This window comes from Staurois parvus, unplaced genomic scaffold (genome assembly GCF_062004578.1).
Source record: "Staurois parvus isolate SC_StPar_1 unplaced genomic scaffold, SC_StPar_1.0 ptg000191l, whole genome shotgun sequence".
In the NCBI taxonomy this organism is placed as follows: Eukaryota; Metazoa; Chordata; class Amphibia; order Anura; family Ranidae; genus Staurois; species Staurois parvus.
Window position 1 is genome coordinate 3,619,762 of NW_028317987.1, and position 18,527 is coordinate 3,638,288.

At 48.2% G+C, this 18,527-nt stretch overlaps 1 protein-coding gene across 1 annotated transcript in view; it reads left to right on the top strand.

Moving 5' to 3' along the window:
• The window catches only part of LOC149461885 (uncharacterized), an 82,471-nt gene that overhangs the window by 34,341 nt on the left and 29,603 nt on the right, over positions 1 to 18,527 (top strand). The gene's annotated exons all lie outside the window — the stretch shown is intronic.

Below are 18,527 nucleotides of genomic sequence, written 5' to 3' on the forward strand. Positions count from 1 at the left end.
CAGGCGGAGCGACAGGTCTCGGGCCCTCAGGCGGAGCGGCGGGCGCCGGACCCCCAGGCGGAGCGACAGGTCTCGGGCCCTCAGGCGGAGCGGCAGGCGCCGGACCCCCAGGCGGAACGACAGGTCTCGGGCCCTCAGGCGGAGCGACAGGTCTCGGGCCCCCAGGCGGGGCGGCGGGCGCTGGACTCCCAGGCGGAGCGACAGGTCTCGGGCCCCCAGGCGGAGCGGCGGGCACCGAGTCACCAGGCACGACAGTGGGCTCCGAGTCAACTGGCATGACCGCTGGCACTAGGTCAGACATTGGATCGTCTGGCTGGACAGCGGGCATCGGGTCACCAGGCATCAGGTCATTTGGCTCGACAGCGGGCACCGCATCATCTGGCAAGGCAGTGGGCTCCGAGTCAACTGGCATGACCGCTGGCACTGGGTCAGACATTGGATCGTCTGGCTGGACAGCGGGCATCGGGTCACCAGGCATCAGGTCATTTGGCTCGACCGCGGGCACCGCGTCATCTGGCAAGGCAGTGGGCTCCGAGTCAACTGGTATGACCGCGGGCACTGGGTCAGACATTGGATCGTCTGACTGGACAGCGGGCATCGGGTCACCAGGCATCAAGTCATTTGGCTTGACAGCGAGCACCGCGTCATCTGGCAAGGCAGTGGGCTCTGAGTCAACACGCACGACAGTGGGCACCGGGTCATCAGGTACCAGATTGTCTGGCTCGACAGCGGGCATCGGGTCACCAGGTATGACAGCGGGCACTGGGTCACCAGGCATCAGGTCATTTGGCTTGCCAGCGGGCACCGCGTCATCTGGCAAGGCAGTGGGCACCGAGTCACCAGGTACGACAGCGGGCTCTGAGTCAATTGGCACGACAGCGGGCACCTGATCAGGTACCGGATCATCTGGATCAACAGCGGGCATCGAGTCAACTGGCCTAATAGGATCGTCAGGCTGGATCAGTTCATCATGCTGGGTAGAGGCATCAGGCTGAATGCCGGCGTCCAGCTGAGTAGAGGCTTCAGGCCGAGTAGAGGCTTCAGGCCGAGTAGAGGCTTCAGGCCGAGTAGAGGCATCAGGCCGAGTAGAGGCATCAGGCCGAGTAGAGGCTTCAGGCCGAAGAGAGGCATCAGGCTGCGTACAGGCATCAGGCTGAGTACAGGCATCAGGCTGAGTACAGGCATCAGGCTGAGTACAGGCATCAGGCTGAGTAGAGGCATCAGGCTGAGTAGCGGCATCAGGCTGAGTAGCGGCATCAGGCTGACTAGAGGCACCAGGCCGAGTAGAGGCACCAGGCTGAGTAGAGGCTTCAGGCTGAGTAGAGGATTCAGGCTGAGTAGAGGCTTCAGGCTGAACCACGGAAGGCAGGTTCACCGGTTTGGATACTGGCAGGATGGTATTGGTTGGAAAGAATTTTCGCTTTTTTCTGGTTTTAACCACTGGAGCACTGCAAGTAAACGCAGGTCTGCAAACAAATGGAGCAGCTGGAGACAGAGAAGAACTGGAGGATGGAACAGGAGAGGGAGCGGTTGCTACAGAGGGCTTTTTTACAGGGTTAAAGGCAGGATTGGTGCAGCGAGTGGGAACAGGGTACTGACATGCGGTAGACAGCCAAGTATACTGGGCTGTAACTGGGGGAGTCTTGGGAATACAGGAGTAGAGCTTTGAGGAAAGAGATTAGAAGCAGGACTGGGTCTTTGTAAGCTGACTGAGGCTGGGTGCAACAAGTCTGTCCATGTCTGCAGTATGGGTTGAACAAAGCTGAGCTTACACAAAGCCTGTCTGGTCAATGACTGCACTGCGTTTATACAATCTCTTAGTGTCTGTGGTGAACATGTGGAATAATGCTCCAGAAAGTAACCCACATCATCCTCTAATAACCACACCAGGGACTCTACCTGGTCTGCACTAAATGGCGGCAAAAATTCATCTCTGCATTCGGGGGTACCAGATGAAACCAACTCAGCACAAACCTCAATCAATGGCTGCACCTCAGAGAACTCTGTGCCCTGATCTACTAGAACATGAGCGATCCGTATACATTCTAGCAGTTGATCCCGGGGATACTCCTTCAGAGTCTGATAAGCATACTCTCTGTCATCAAACACTAGCAGAGATAAATACACAACCTCATCCAGATCCATCCTTCCCATCAACAAGCCAAGATGGCTTCCCTGTGCAGCCACTTCTGGTCAGGATTGGCCTTGGTGTAATGTCAGGGCTCCCAGGTATGACCAGAGGTGTGTGACTGAAGCAGGGAAACGCAGACCTCAGATATGTGATAAACAATATAATTTATTAACACTAACAATACAAACATAAACGCAGTGCAATACTAAACATAATACAGTGCAAACAAACCCAACCAACCACCCACAGATAACAGTACATACAAGCAAGCGTCGTCAGGCAGGCTGGGTCACTATCAATTGGGCAGGTAGGTACAGGGGGAGCAAGCGGAGAATGGTCGGGGTCACAGGCCAGGTTCAGCAGGTAGCAAGCAGCGTAGTACAGAGGGTCAGGCAGAGGGATGGTCAGGGTCACAAGCCAGGGATCAGAACAGGTAGCAAGCAGCGTGGTACAGAGGGTCAGGCAGAGGGATGGTCAGGGGCACAAGCCAGGATCAGAGCAGGAGAAGTCAGCAAAGAAACAGAAACAGGATGCAGGACAGATACAGGGCCCAGGACAAACACAACACCAAGGCAGAGTCTGTGGGTCTGGCCATCCCTTAAATACCCCAGCATAATCAGTTCCAGGTGTTAGCTAGCTGCAAAGTTGAGTCTCTGATTGCTGGGAGCACCCGCTGGCCAGCCCTGGTACTGCAGATCAAAAGGCAGGCGAGTCCCACCATTGCTGGCCAGTCCATTCATGACACCCTGTGAATAGAGTGCAGTGGTCAGGGGTATGTCATATACAGCCCTGTGTATAGAGTGCAGTGGTCAGGAACATGTCATATACAGCCCTGTGTATAGAGTGCAGTGGTCAGGAACATGTCATATACAGCCCTGTGTATAGAGTGCAGTGGTCAGGAACATGTCATATACAGCCCTGTGTATAGAGTGCAGTGGTCAGGGGTATGTCATATACAGCCCTGTGTATAGAGTGCAATGGTCAGGAGTATGTCATATACAGCCTTGTGTTCCAGGAATGCTGGACAGCACTCTGCCTGATCCATTGGACAATCCTGCCTTGTGCCTTGTTTTCTGCTGAACCTTGCATTCTTTGGTCCTCCCATGAACTTCCTGATTTAAGTCATGTCTCTGCACTTCTTTTTGCCAGATTATTGTGCCTTCTCCAGCCAATATCTCACTCTTGTCCCTCCTGCTGCCATCCATACTTTTGCTACCACTCATTACGGACCTTTGGCTTGTTCCTGTACCACGTTTCTGCCCGATCCCAACCTGACACCACTTGTTACTGACCTTTGGCTTGTTCCTGTACCACGTTTCTGCCCGATCCCAACCTGAAACCACTTGTTACTGACCTTCGGCTTGTTTACTGCCTACGTTTCTATTTGTTCCCTACCTGCTATCTCTGTTACTGGACCCTGGATTGCTCACCTGCTGATGGGGCGATCCTGGGGACTGTGACCTGGTACTAACATGCAGCCAAACCCATCTCCACCATTAGGAACTGGTGAATACAGTTTAGTGGTTAGAACACATACCTCAGGTGAGCACGCATCATCTGCAGGGTGACCTGCTTGTAAACTGGATGGTGGAAGCTTTTCCACTGCTATAGCTACTGGTCCCTGATCCTGGCACCTGACCGTGACAACACTGTGTAGACGTTCTCCAAGAACTCAGCACACTCCAGGTGTGGAGAAAGTCTCCAGGTGGGTTTAGCCTTGTCATTTATCATAGGTACTTTACCTCATAGGAACAAAAGTCTATCCATCATGGAGAGATATAGAGAGCACCACCATAGGATCAGATGGAGGAAAGACTGATGTGTGACTGGTGTTGGTATCCCAACTTTCTCAGAGACTGCCCAATCCACAGTAGTGTACACCCCCCCTAAATAACAGACCAGGCAGTAAAGATGGCACCCACAGAGATGGAGAATGCCAAACAGCATTCCTGCCCCTATTCCCTGAATAAAAGGGTATTCCACTGTTTAACTCAGTCCCTCCCACTGGAAAAAGCCAGCCAAAGGCACATCAGTGATGTGACATCATTACATCTGCACATTGGAAGCACCAAGACACAAAAGAAAATTATAAAGTACAAAATCATCATGATGCACATGTATAGGTGACTGCACGATGGGCAGGGTATGACACCACATCACACACTACCCCAAGTGGCAAAAAAGGAAGATAAACCTAATAAATGCTGCGCTACATTCAAAAATTAAAGTGAATGTGGAATACAATGACATAAATCAATATATTGACAATAAAAACCATATAAATGCTGTGCTACATTCAAACTAATTAAAGTGAATGTGGAATAGAATAAAAAACAATAATAATAAATATAATAAAAAGGTGCTAAGTGATAACACAAAAATAATAACAAAACGCAAAACATAAATCAATACGCATGTGCATGAAAACACATACATATATAACATCACACGTGCACAATGTGAAGTGAAGTAATATCTAAATAATATACGCAAACTCAAAGTCCAATAATGAAATATTAAGTGAAAAAAGTCCAATATTGGAATATTAAAGGTGAAAAAATTAATGATTTTGGTAGAATTGTGTTTCCAATATACTGTAAGGTGACCACAGGTGAAACAAAAAACCGTGCAGGTATCTGGGTGTAGATAACTTGTGAATCCAACCACCTTCTGGATTAGCCTCTCACCTCAACTCTTCGACCCTTGCGGGTCACAGAGCAGTATGGATCCCTCTCACAGATCCTCCAGGCACCAAGGCACTCCAGAACCACTTCTCAGGATACAGTATTCCCACTCAGCTCTTCTTCAAGTGTAGATGAAATATCACTTTCCCAGAACAAAACAAACGGATCCTCCCATAGTGCAGTAAGGTTTATTATACCATAGGAACATCACATGTATAATAAAATAACTCACGTAGCAGCCAGTCCACATTAAACCCTCATGCTCTCAATTGAGGATATGTGTATATGAGTTGGGTGTACAGCTGAATCCACAGGTGTACCAAGATGGCCGCCACGCCGGAAATACGTCACCGCGCTACGCCAGGCTAGGCAGAGGCCTGTGGTCTAGTGGTTAGGGAGGAGGACTGCGAAGCACATCGTCGCAGGTTCCAGACCCCCCTCTGCCGGAACAAAAAAAAAAAGGAAGAGTTACTGGTCCATAATGCAAGCTAAAATCGGGGGCACCCAAAGGGACAAACAAACACCAGACACTAGCACCCAAAGAGCATAGCTTGGATTAAACATAAAAACACCCCAAAGCCACCCAATACCAACACAAATAAAAGGTACCATTCTTCATATTATGGATAGTTACATCCAAAAGTGTAATGGTCCTAGCATAGTAGGTATATGTGAATTTCAAATTGAAATAATTTTATCCCAATAAATCTACAAACGTCCTATGGTCCTCAGGTTCTAAATGCCAGAGGATGAGAACATCATCTATGTATCTGAACCAACAAATGATGGTGGTCAGGTACCCTGACAAGGCCTAATCGCCAAGTTCTCCTGTTCTTCAACATAAAGATTAGGCCTGTGGACATTATTTTACCCATTGCAGTACCTTGTGCTTGGCAATAACATGTGTTGCCAAACATGAATGTATGACTTTCCAACAAAAATTAAGTAAACCAAAAATAAAATTTGTATGTGAGAACAGGATTCTAGGTCTGCAGTTGAGTGTTTTTCTATAACCTCCAAATCCTTCTTACGAGGGAAGTAGGAATATAATGCCTCTACATCTAATGTAGCCAAGATGACATATCAGGTACCAACAGATCACTTAAAACGTTCAGGAGGTGCAAAGTATCCCTCACATATGAGAGCAAAGCCACCACAAAAGATTGTAACAATGTATCAGTATACTCATTGACCTTCTCAGTGAGGGACACCGATCCTGAGATAATAGAACTCCCAGGGGGGACAACCACCCGTTTATGGACTTTTGAAAGCCTATAAAAATGGTATCTGTGGATATATATATGGATTTTTATCAATGATACTCTTCCCAAAAGCTTCATCAGTTATACTAAAGGGGATCTTTTGATCTTCTGATCCTTCTCCAGGTTGATGGTTGTTACCTTAGTGTACCATTCCTTATTTTTTAGGATCTTTTGACACACCAACACATATCTTTGTCTTAAGCTGTCCACAGCAACACGTTCTTCACCCATCAGAATACCATATGCCATCTTTCCAAAATTCACCATTTTTAATTCTCTGGTAACTGCAGCCACAAAACACTGAACTCCAGCTACTGCCAATAAAGAAGATTAAACATGTAAAACCCCCATTATCTAATCGGGACAGGACCATGTGTTCCTCACCATTCACATCTCTGAATTTCCTCCACCAGTTCTAAAGCTATGTCAGCTAAATCATCTTCAATATCCTCTACATGACCTTCATCCCATCAGGCAACTAAATCTCTTAAATTGGGTCTGAAGAATCAGTCATTGGCTCCCACTGCTGTCATTCAAATTCTATGATGAAGAAGCAGAATGCGGGGCCAAGCCTCACTGTCTGTGTCAATAGCCACAGACAGGGTGGCTCAGGAGCAAGCCCACATGAGTGCCTCCATAGAAAGTGGATTAGATGGAGAGGAGGCACCAGGAGCACCTGTGGGGGACCCACAGCTCTATACTCCTTTCTGGAGAGCTGGGTCCAAACCTTAATCAGTCCATGAAAAGGATCATCTTATCTATTGTTTGTAGAATGTAATGCTTTCAGGACCCATGTACGGGCAAATAAATATAAATCTTTAACTGCTTCAAAGCACAAACCTTTCATAACAGAGGAATCCTCAAACCCTTAGAAAGAAGAAGAATCTGAGCAGCAGAGAGGTTCACTTTGGAAAGTTTAATGATGTAAAAGTCACTTTCATCTATTGTTTGTCCATCCTGTGTGCATCTTCTTCTATCCCCCGTCTCTTGGGGCCTCCCCACCCACTCTGTGCTGTGTGGTTACACCTCAAATTAATACCCCCATTTGTGGAGAACCACCCTGCCCTTCCCCTTCCTTCCTATTCCCCCTCCTTGACTAAGATCCCTTCCTTTAACCCCCTCCCCTCCCCAATACTCCAGTTTTTTGCTAGTGATCCTAAAACACCAACTTGGCCATTATGTGCAAAAATAAATGCTGTGACTGGAATGAAGCTCCTTTAACCATTTGCTGACAAGCGGTGTACAGGCAGATCACTTGACTTCAATTGGTTGTACCGGGATGGAGCCACAAGGGATTCCTTGCCACGTGTGGCAGAAAGGAGCTGTTCTTTAGAATGGTAATAGTGCAGTTTGGCAATTATGTCCCAAGGGGGACCATTGAATTGATGAGGTGTGAGGGCCCTGTGGACCCTGTCCATTTCCAGATGCTCGGTTGCGATGGAGGGTGCCAGATCTTGAAAAGGAGCAGCTACCTTGGACTGTACATCTGTGATGGTCATTAGTATCCTGTGGATGTGGAGTTTAGAGCATCGGGCCCTATTCTCTAAGTCCTCCCGGCAAGACTGTAGGATGAGATTTTCCTCTCTGAGGGCCTCAAGCTCCTCTGTATGGTTGTGAACAAACGGTGTCCAGATCCATGATGGTCTCTACATCCTGCGGATGAGAAGGTTAGAGCACCAGGCCCTATTCTCTAAGTCCTCCCGGCAAGACTGTAGGATGAGATTTTCCTCTCTGAGGGCCTCAAGCTCATCTGTATGGCTGTGAACAAGGGTGTCCAGATCAGCAACCCGTATCTGGAGTTCAGCTGTGCCCTGTCCTAGCTCTCTGATTTCCCAGGATAGCCAGTCTGTAATTTGGATTGAGACCTTAAGACCTAATAGTGGCGTTGTTCCCTTACTCTCCCATAATGTGCAGGTTTGGGATCCCCCTCTAAGCGTCTCAAGGTTTTTTCTCATTATAAGTCCCTGGGAGCTGATATAGTTGCTCTGCAGGAAACCCATTTTGTCTCTTTTTCACACCACGTTATATTCATAGAGATTTCCCTGTGTGCTTTTTTGCAAATGCATCTGGGAAAATATGAGAGGTAGCGCTCTGTTAGGCCCGGAAGTTATCCTTTACTGAATCTAAAGTGATACGAGACAAGGAAGGGCGATATCTATTGGTTAAAGGCCACTTGGGGGGAAACTTAGTGACTTTCCTGATTTACTACGCCCCTAATGTGAATCAATTAGACTTTTTTTGATCCCTGTTTCAATCTTTAGCTCTGGAACTGGAAGGTGATGTCATTTTAGTGGGGGATTCGAATTTGGCTTTAGATCAAACACTTGATAAATTGCATGCGATCAAACTTGCGTCCCCCCAAAACAAAGTCGCAAATTTGCTCAACTTTTATACGGCTATAATTTGGTGGATGCATGGAGAGAGGCCAATACTACTTCTAGAGACTACTCTCATTTCTCTAGAGCTCACAACCGGTATTCACATATAGACCACATCTTTCTCCCTACGGAGCTGCTGCCTAAGTTGTGTTCGGCTAAAATTGTATGGACACCCTGGTCAGATCATGACCCGGTGATGCTAGCAATCTCCAATTTAACTGCCAATCTGGCCAAGTCACACTGGTGATTGAATGAGTCCCTTCTTAGCAATGAGTCAGCTCGCCTTGAAGTGGTGGAGCATTTGAACTCTTACTTTCCCATTAGTACAGCAGAAGACATGACCCCGGCTATTAACTGGGCAGCTCATAAAGCTTCTATCAGAGGTTTTTTTTATCCAACAAGTCTCTAGACTAAAGTGATCTCGTGAAGAGTTGATTTCTGCCAAAACTAAGGAATACGAGGCTTTACTGGCCCAACATAAAATTACTCCAACTCCGGACTTGTTACTTAAGGTACAACAGGCTCGTTTGGAGCTTAATCTTTGTCTCACCACAAAACTGGAAAACCAGCTATGATGGATGAATCATAACTTCTTCACATGGCGAGACAAACCGGATTCTAAACTTTCCCCTAAACATACTTACTTGGAGCTTCCTAAGCTTAGCCTTCCTGGAGGTCACATCTCACAGGATCCTCAGAAGATCCTTCAAGAATGTAATACGTTTTATTCTACCTTATATAGTCCACACCAGCCTGTTGAGCCTTCCGTGCTTCAAGATTTTTTAGGACCCTTGCAGCTTTCTTCACTTGCCGACGCCCACAGGGAACTTATGGAATGACCTATAACTAGTGAGGAACTTGGTAAAGTTATTAAAATGCTGATGTCACATAAGTCCCCGGGTCCCGATGGTTTACCAAATGTTTACTATAAAATCTTCTCTGATCATCTTCTCCCTCATATGGCTCTTTACTTCAGTTCCTTGAGAGAAGACGGGGTGATTCCTTTAGATGAAAATAAAGGATATATTAGCATTATTCCTAAACCTAATAAAGATGCGACTGATATCCTTAATTATCAGCCTTTTTCGCTACTAAATTGTGACCTGAAAATATTGACAAAACTTTTGTTCCTGAGTCTTAATTCCTTTTTGGTGCAGTATGTTCACAAAGACCAATCAGGTTTCATATCTGGTTGCCAAATGTTAGATCAGATTCGAAGGTCCATAGCTTTGATTTCTGCTGTTTGCTCTAATTGGGATGCCCCTCTTTCTAGGGAATTGCTGCTTCTTTCTTTGGACCTCCATAAAGCTTTTGATAGCTTAACTTGAGAATATTTGTTTACTGTTTTGCAAGCTTTTGGATTTGGTCCTGCATTTCTTACACTTTTGCAGTCATTATACAACACCCCCTCAGCTCAAGTGTCCATTAGAGGTTACAGATCCCCGTGTTCCAAATTCGACGTGGCACTAGACATGGTTGCCCACTCTCCCCACTGCTTTTTGCTTTGGCAATAGAACCCTTAGCTATGGCGATCCGCTCTCAAGCCGGAATCCACGGGGTCCCCTGTGGTCATCAGGAACATGAATGCTCTTTTTTTGCTGATGATGTTCCCATGTATATTACATCCCCTCTAGTACTCTACCTAATCTATTATCACTCTTGTGTCACTTCTCTGAACTTTCTGGACTGACTCTAAATTCTCATAAAATGATAGCCCTTAATGTTTTGTTACCTTCTTCAATGGAGCAATGGCTTCAAACTCTATATGACTTTCAATGGGCTAGCAACTACTTATTGAGACCCTATTTTACCAAGCAAACTATCCCCCTCTTTTCAAATGACTTTGGGAAGATCTTCATCGTTGGGCTGCTTACTCTGTATCTTGGTTTGGAAGGATCAACTCTATTAAAATGACCTTTTTACCTCGACTATTATACATCTTTCGGACCTTACTGATACCAACTCTGAGACGCTAGCTGCGGCTCCTACAGGCAGAGGTGCTTTGTTTTGTGTGGAACAATAGAAGGCATCAGATGAACCAGAAGATATTATACACTTTAAAGTCGCAAGGTGGGGTTGGTCTTCATTATTATTATACAGGATTTATACGGTGCCAACAGTTTGAGCAACGCTTTACAATATAAGGGAGACAGTACAATTACAATACATTTCAGTACAGAAGGAATGTGAATATTATCTCTATACTTACTTGCAAGCTGCTCAAATTGTGCAATTGGCCTATACTACAGCTAAGGGAACTCCCCTCTGGGTTTCTATTGAAGCTCTTTCCTGCCATCCTTTAGCGGTCGGTTCCTTGCCTTGGCTCCCTAATAGATCTCGCCCTCCTATCTTATGTCCTAATCTGTCTTTCTCATTGACAGTTTGGGACAGAGTACACCATCGCAAACCATTAGCCTCCCCACATGCTCCCTTAGCCCCAGTTTTTTGTAACCCTGAATCTGTACCGGGTCTGGTCCCGGCCCAATTCCAATGGTGGATCAACAAAGGGTTGCTGTGGATAGATTACCTCCAGGGTGTAAGGTTTTTATCCTCTTCAGTACTTTACAGAGAAACTACAGATGCCCCCCATGTAAATGTTCAGATATAATAAAGTTGCCTATTTTATCAGCTCAAAAATAGTTTTACTAGATGGAGCGCCCATTCTTACCAGTTTTGAACTTTCCTGTCAGTGTACAAATCTCTCTAGAGGCCGTATTTCTGTGGTGTATGCCCTTCTTGCTGATCCAAACTGTAACTCCCCTATATGGATCAATGGGAACGGGACCTGAATGTTAGTTATGATCTATCTGCTTGGCAAGACATAGCCCTGGAATTATCTAAAGTTTCCATCATTACTACCTGAATTGAAGCAAACTATAAAACTATTGTGATGGTACCGGGTCCCTACTCAGATGGCGAGGACCATCCTTCTGCCTCACCAATGTGCTTTCAGTGTAGCGGCCAGATGGGTTCTATGTTCCACGTTTGGTGGCAATGTCTGATAGTTACTAGATTTTGGATCTGCATGTCTAACCTTATGTACAGGGTGATGGGGGTTAATGTTGGTAGGGCCCCGGAATTGGCCCTCTTCCATAAATTTCCACTTACAGTACCAAAAAATACCCTTAACCACTTGCCAACCGCATATAGCTAAATGACGGCTTCACTGCGGCCGGCCAGTTCTGGGAGGGCATCATATGACGTCCTCCCAGAACACGCCCTCTCACGTGCCCCCAGAGGCACGCACTCTGCAATCTCCATGATGGCTGTGTGCTATGGACGCAGCTGATCACATGATGTGGTAAAAGGCCAATCACAGCGGCCTTTTACCACGTGATCAGCCGTGTCCAATGACACAGCAGATCACCGGGAAATGAAGTAGCCAGTTATCAGCTGCACTTTCCTCACGCTGTCACGGTGTGAGGAAAGTACTGCCGATAACCAGCAATTGTCAGAGGAGGGATCGGCACCGATCATCAGGGCGCTAATGATCAGTGCCCAGCAGTGCCGCCCACTTGTGCCCACCATTGCCACCCACCAGTGCCTCCCAGCAGTGTCGTCACTCAGTAGTGCTGCCAGTCAGTTCCCAGCAGTGCCACCAGTCAGTGCTGCCTATCAGTGCTCACCAGTGTCTCCTATCAGTGCTGCCTATCAGTGCCCATCAGTGCTGCCTATCAGTGCCCAACATTGTTTCATATCAGTGCCCATCAGTGCTGCCTATCAGTGCCCAACATTGTTGCATATCAGTGCCCATCAGTGCTGCCTATCAGTGCCCAACATTGTTGTATATCAGTGCAGTATCATCAGTGCCGCTTCATCACTGCCACCTATCTGTGCCACCTCATCGGTGCCACCTATCTGTGCCCATCAGTGCCCATCAGTGCTACCTATCAGTGCCGCCTATCAGTGCCCATCAGTGCTACCTATCAGTGCCCATCAGTGCTACCTATCAGTGCCCATCAGTGCTGCCAATCAGTGCAGCCTCATCAACGCACATCAGTGAAGGAGAACAATTACCTGTTTGCAAAATTGTATAATAGAAACAAAGAAAAACCTTTTTTTCACATTTTTGCTGTTTTTTTGTTTAGAGCACAAAAAATAAAAACCCCCAGCGGGGAGTAAATACCACCAAAAGAAAGCTCTATTTGTGTGAAAAAAATAATAAAAATGTCATATGGGTACAATCTTGCATGACCGCGCAATTGTCATTTAAATTGCGACAGCGATGAAAGCTGAAAATTGGCCTGGGCAGGAAGGGGGTAGAACTGCCCGGTAGGGGAGGGGTTAAGTGTCTTACTTCTATGCTGTTAGCAGCGAGAATCACTATGGAGAGGGACGGCTGGCATTCCGTGCGCAAAGTACGCATTACGGCGCTAAGTACATCGCACTTCCAACACGGCAACAATGGAACATCCCAACATCCTCTCATCATCTCTCCTCTGATCTCCAGGTAACCACTGCTTCCATCGCCCTCTGAAACTTCCTGCTCTAACCGCAACTGACAACTGCCTCCTGTTGCCCCCGGTGACCACTGCTTTCACTGCTCTCTCAATCGCTAAGCTACTTTGCATGCCTGAAATTATCTACATTGTTAGATTGTTTCTGTTTTCTTTGTAACTATTGTGTATACTTCCTGTATGACATGACCTGAGCCTCATAGAGCCACATAGAGCCTCATAGAGCCTCAGCTGAGATCAGACACCTTGCCTTACCTTGTGTCCATCCTGCCTGTATATTGTGAAGGGCAGAACCCCTCCCCCATGTGTCATTTATTAGTTCTTAATTGAACGATTGCGTAACCTCCCCCCCTCCATCCAAGTATAAATTCAGTACAGTCCGGGGGACAGCTGACAAGGGAGAGGCGGGCATTCCTTGCACAAAGTACGCATTACAGCACTAAGTACATTGCACTTTCAACGCGGCACTTTAACTAAAGCAAGTACAAACATTAGTGCTCCACCTCAAGTAGATTGCATGTGCTCTTCCCTCTCCTCCCTCTCTTCCCTCTACTCCCTCTCTTCCCTCTCTTCCATCTCCTCCCTCTCTTCCCTCTCTTCCCTCTCCTCCCTCTCTTCCCTCTCCCCTCTCTCTTCCCTCTCTTCCCTCTCCACCCTCTCCTCCCTCTCTTCCCTCTCCACCCTCTCTTCCTTCTCCTCCCTCTCTTCCCTCTCCTCCCTCTCTTCCCTCTCTTACCTCTTTTCCCTCTCTTCCCTCTCCTCCCTCTCTTCCCTCTCCTCCCTCTCTTCCCTCTCTTCCCCCTCTTACCTGTCCTCCCTCTCTTACCTCTCTTCCCTCTCCTCCCTCTTCCCTCTCTTCCCTCTCCTCCCTTTCCTTCCCTCTCCTCCCTCTCTTCCCTCTCCTCCCTCTCTTCCCTCTTCCCGCCTGCCTTCGTTTGTTATCTCTCTTCTCTCCAGCATGCTCTCGCTAGCTCTCTCTGTTGCTATAATGCCCTCTCTTCTCAAACTCTCTCTTGTTTACCCCCCCACCCCCCACAACCTGTACATATCACCCTCACTCCTGCCCTCTCCATATCACTGCACTTATCTTCTGCCCTCTCCATATCACTGCACTTATCTCCTGCCCTCTCCATATCACTGCACTTATCTCCTGCCCTTTCCATATCATTGCACTTACCTCCTGCCCTCTCAATATCACTGCACTTATCTCCTGCCCTCTCCATATCACTGCACTTATCTCCTGCCCTCTCCATATCACTGCACTTATCTCCTGCCCTCTCCATATCACTGCACTTATCTCCTGCTCTCTCCATATCACCGCACTTATCTCCTGCTCTCTCCATATCACTTCACTTATCTCCTGCTCTCTCCATATCACTACACTTATCTCCTGCTCTCTCCATATCACTTCACTTATCTCCTGCTCTCTCCATATCACTGCACTTATCTCCTGCTCTCTCCATATCACCGCACTTATCTCCTGCTCTCTCCATATCACTTCACTTATCTCCTGCTCTCTCCATATCACTGCACTTATCTCCTGCTCTCTCCATATCACCGCACTTATCACCTGCTCTCTCTTGGTCCACATAATGTCACCGCTACAAAATCACTGCGACATCTGCCCTCATATAAATCTCACTCCCACCTCACCTCCCTCACCCTCCTATTACTACTAACTTCTGGAGACATTGCCCCAAACCCTGGCCCTCCACCATCAAACTCCAACCCACAGAAGCAGCAACCTCCCCTCTTCGGCCACAGCCGCAACCCTCAATCTCTCATCTCAATCCCCCTGCTTCCAAGCACCAACCCCTCCCTCCTATGTGCCCTCTGGAATGCCAGCTCAGCCTCTCTACTATCACTGACCTCTTCCTCTCCCACTCCCTCAACCTACTTGCTATTACTGAAACCTGGCTCCAGGATTCCGACTCTGTCTCCTCAGCTGCACTCTCCCATGGCGGCCTCCTCTGGACTCACACACCCAGACCCAGCGAATGAAAAGGGGGTGGAGTCTGACTTCTTCTTTCCCCACAAAGCATGTTCCAGGTTCTTCCTGCGCCTCCGTCTCTGTCCCTCCGCTCTTTTGAAATGCACTGTATTCGTCTCTTTTCTGCTGTTTGTCTGAGGATCGTAGTCATCTACTAGCCCCCGGGCCCAGTGTCACGCTTTCTCAATGACTTTTCAGCATGGCTTTCTCTCCTCTGAGGTGCCCGCCATCATCCTCGGTGACTTTAACATCCCAGTCAATGTTCACACCCCTGCCACCTCTCAACTACTCAACCTAACTTCCTCATTATACCTAACACAATGGTCACAATCCACCATCCACTCCAATTGCAACAACCTTGACCTTGTATTCACCCACCTCTGCACTGCCTGTAACCTCTCTAACACCCCTTTACTCTCTCTGATCACAACTTTATCAGCTTCACACTCTCCCTGCCTCCTACCTCCCTGCCTCCTACCTCCCATGCCTCCTACTTCCCATGCCTCCTACCTTCCATGCCTCCTACCTCCCTGCCTCCTACTTCCCATGCCTCCTACCTCCCATGTCTCCTACCCCCCATGCCTCCAACCCTCACATGCCTCCTACCTCCCATACCTTCAACCAGCAAACCATTACCTGTAGAAACCTCCATCACCTCAGCCCTGACCTTCTCCACTCTACTACTGAGCGCCTCTATGATAAAATTGCACCCCTGTCCTGCCCAGAGCTGGCCACATCTGCCTACAACAACTATCTATCATCCTCCCTGGATGCTCTTGCTCCTCTCTCTACACGCCGAACCCGGCCTCGCCTGTCACAACCCTGGCAAACAGATGACACCAGAAGTCTCAAGAGACGCAGCAGCACTCTTGAATGAGCATGGCGTAAAACTAAATTCCTGAAATTCCTGAAATCCGCTCTTCTCAAATACATCTCCAGCCTCCACGCTGCTAAGCCAACCTACTATAACACTCTCAAGACCCTCTCATCCAATCCTCATCAACTCTTCTCTACCCTTAATTCCATACTCCACCCTCCAATGCCTCCACCCACCAACTTACTGCACAGGAGATTGCCAGTCACTTCAAAAGAAGATCGACACAATTCATGATGAGATCTCCAGTGTCAAGCTTCCTCCTCTAACCAACATACCAGGCCCAACACCAAACTCTACACTCTCCTCCTTCGACCCTGTTACCACCAAGGAAGTTACCGAACTCCTTTCCAAGGCCCGCTTCACCACCTGTCCCCTGGATCCTGTCCCCTCACGACTGTTGCAGCCTCCTTCCTGCTCTATCCTAAGCTCTCTAACCCACATCTTCAACCTATCACTCTCCATGGGCACCTTTCCCTCCCCGAGCAAACATGCACTGGTTACCCCCATCCTCAAAAAACCCTCACTGGACCCCACCTGTTTGTATAACTTAAGACCCATCTCCCTGCTCCTGTTTGCCTCCAAGCTTCTCGAGCGCCTTGTTCACAAATGTATAAACTGCTACCTCACCAACAACAACCTTCTTGATCCCCGACAGTCTGGCTTCCGCCCACAACATTCCACAGAAACTGCCCTACTAAAACTCACTAATGACCTACTAACTGCTAAAACCAACGGCCATTACTCCATACTATTCCCAACCAATGGCCACTACTCCATACTCATCCCAACCAATGGTCACTACTCCATACTCATCCCAACCAATGGCCACTACTCCATACTCATCCCAACCAATGGCCACTACTCCATACTCATCCCAACCAATGGCCATTACTCCATACTAATCCCAACCAATGGTCACTACTCCATACTAATCCCAACCAATGGTCACTACTCCATACTCATCCCAACCAATGGCCATTACTCCATACTCATCCTAACCAATGGCCACTACTCCATACTCATACTCCTTGACCTTTCCACTGCCTTTGACACAGTCAACCACCCGCTCCTCCTCAGTAAACTCCACTCCATTGGCCTCCATGACTCTGTTCTCTCCTGGTTCTCCTCTTACCTTTCTCAGCGCACTTTCAGTGTCACATACAACTCCTCCTCCTCCGATCCTCTTCCTGTTGGGGTACCCCAAGGCTCTGTCCTTGGACCCCTCCTTTTCTCTCTCTATACCTCCTCCCTGGGCCAACTGATAACCTCCCATGGCTTCCAATACCACCTCTATTCTAATGACACCCAGATCTATCTCTCCACTCCCCAGCTCACCCCCTCAATCTCCTCACGTATCACAAATCTACTGAGCGACATATCAGCATGGATGTCACATCACTACCTTAGACTCAATCTTTCAAAAACTGAGCTGTAATATTACCTCCCCCCGATCCCCCACTCATGACTTTCCCATCAAGATCAACAGAACAACCATTGGTCCTTCCCCTCATGCCAGGGTGCTAGGTGTAATCCTAGACTAAGACCTCTCCTTTGGGCCCCACATCCACTCACTGGCTAAATCCTGCCACCTCAACCTCCGGAACATTTCCAATATCCGCCCCTTCCTGACCAATGACACCACAAAACAACTTATCCACGCCTTGGTTATATCCCGCCTCCATTACTGCAACTCCCTCCTCACTGGTCTTCCGTTACACAGGCTATCCCCCTTCAGTCTATTATGAATGCTGCTGCTAGACTCATACACCTTACCAACCGATCAGCGACTGCCGCTAGACTCATACACCTTACCAACCGATCAGTGACTGCCGCTAGACTCATACACCTTACCAACCGATCAGCGACTGCCGCTAAAGTCATACACCTTACCAACCGATCAGCGACTGCCGCTAGACTTATACACCTTGCCAACCGATCAGCGACTGCCGCTAGACTCATACGCGTTACCAACCGATCAGCGACTGCCGCTAGACTCATACGCCTTACCAACCGATCAGCGACTGCCGCTAGACTCATACACCTTACCAACCGATCAGCGACTGCCGCTAGACTCATACACCTTACCAACCGATCAGCGACTGCCGCTAGACTCATACACCTTACCAACCGATCAGCGACTGCCGCTAGACTCATACACCTTACCAACCGATCAGCGACTGCCGCTAGACTCATACACCTTACCAACCGATCAGCGACTGCTGCTAGACTCATACACCTTACCAACCGATCAGCGACTGCTGCTAGACTCATCCACCTTACCAACCGATCAGCGACTGCTGCTAGACTCATACACTTTACCAACTGATCAGCGACTGCTGCGCCTCTCTGCCAATCCCTCCACTGGCTTCCACTAACCCAACTTATAAAATTCAAAATACTAACCACAACTTACAAAGCCATCCACAATCCTGCCCCTAGCTACATTACCAATGTGATAAAACGTGGGATCCGTGGATTCCATACATCTCCATGCCCTAGTACTTCCTGATTTGGCTCCCCTCTCCTCCCCTCTCCTCTCCTCCTCCTTCTGCCCTCTCCTCCCCTCCCCTCCGCTCTCCTCTCCTCCCCTCTCCACTCCTCTCCTCTCCTCCCCTCCCGTCTCCTCAACTCCCCTCCCCTCTCCTTTCCTCCTCCTCCTGCCCTCTCCTCCCCTCTTCACTCTCCTCCCCCTCCCCTCTCCTCCTCTTCCCCTCCCCTCTCCTCCTCCCCTACCCTCTCCTCTCTTCC